The sequence below is a fragment of the Petaurus breviceps genome, unplaced genomic scaffold (genome assembly GCF_028583685.1).
Source record: "Petaurus breviceps papuanus isolate PSGF00001 unplaced genomic scaffold, PetGlider_PUasm1.0 90925, whole genome shotgun sequence".
In the NCBI taxonomy this organism is placed as follows: domain Eukaryota; kingdom Metazoa; phylum Chordata; class Mammalia; order Diprotodontia; family Petauridae; genus Petaurus; species Petaurus breviceps.
Window position 1 is genome coordinate 18,346,452 of NW_027187380.1, and position 1,604 is coordinate 18,348,055.

The window sequence follows — 1,604 nt, forward strand, 5'->3', positions numbered from 1 at the left end:
AAGGAAGGAAGGAAGGAAGGAAGGAAGGAAGGAAGGAAGGAAGGAAGGAAGGAAGGAAGGGGTAGAGAGAGGGAGGAAGGGAGGGAAGGAGGAAGGAAGGAAGAAAAGAAGGAAACAAACATTTTCAGTACCTCCTATGTGCCAGGCAATGTGCTAACTGCTTTACAAATATCTCATTTGATTCTCAAAACAGACCTGGGAAGTAGGTACCATTATGATCCTTATTTTGCTGTCGAGAAAACTGAGACAGACGGAGGTTGTGACTTACTCAGGATGAAACTCTGTCTAATTTACCCACCCCCTAGCTGTCTCCTAGAGAAGACTCAGGAGGGGCTTGATAGCTGTCTTAATGTGAGTCAAGGATTATGATGCAGAAGAAGAATTTTATTTGTTTGTATTTGATCCTAGAGGACAGAACCAGGACCACTAGGTGGAAATTTCAATAAGCCAAATTTAGTTTTGATGTCAAGAAAAACCTCCAAAATATTAGGTTCATCCTAAAGTAGAATGCATTGTATTGTGAGATAGTAAGTCATTCATTGAAAGTCTTCAAGAGAAGGTTAGATGACCCTTTGTCATTTATCTTAGAGTAGGGATTCCTACTTAAGTATAGGCTAGTTTCTGAGGTCCCTTCCAAATTAAAAATCTGTAATTTTTAGGTTATATGAAGTTATAGAATTGCCCATCTGCATATTTGGTGGGAGTTCCCTACATGTATGAAGTGACAAGACTGGACACAATAAAACATCAAATGGTATACTCATGGGTAATTTATAGGTATGCAAACCAATGATAGAATTTAGCCATGTACATTTTAGATGTCTTACTCTAAGTAAGATTCTTCCATATATATGGATTATATATACCCACACAGATATATACACAATACATAAATATATCATATATATGTAAAATATTATTTACATGTGTTTAGGGGTGTGTATACATATATGTATATTATACACATACGTGTCTGTGTCTGTGTGCATTCCATGATCCAGTGACACTGGCTTCCTTGAGATTCATTCCACAAAACACTCCATCTCCTATGCCTGAATGTCCTCATCTCTACAGTCTGGCTTCCTTGACTTCCTTCAAGTCTCAGCTAAAATTATATATTCTATATTTCCTTATCTCCAATTTATCCTGTGTAAATCATTGCTGTTTACATGTTGTCTCTCCCTTTGGAATAATAAAAGGTCCTTGAATATAGGGATTGTTTTTGCCATTCTTTATATCCCAACACACAGCACAGTGCGTGGCACATTTTGTTATAGTTGTTCAGTTAGTTTCAGTCATGATCAACTCTTCATGACGCCATCTGGGGTTACTTGGCAAAGTTACTGGAGTGGTTTGTCATTTCCTTCTCCAGCTCATTTTACAGATAAAGAAACTGAGAAAAACAGGATTAAGTGATTTGCTCAAGGTCACAGAACTAATAAGTGTTTGAGGCTGGATTTGATGTCAGAAAGATGTCTTTCTGACTCCAGAACTGGCTCTCTGTCGCTGCATCACCTAACTGTCCATAGCTTGGCACATATCATTCATTCAATAAATCCCTGTTGACTTGACTTGTCTTCCTGATCCAGATACTTCTCTAAGGT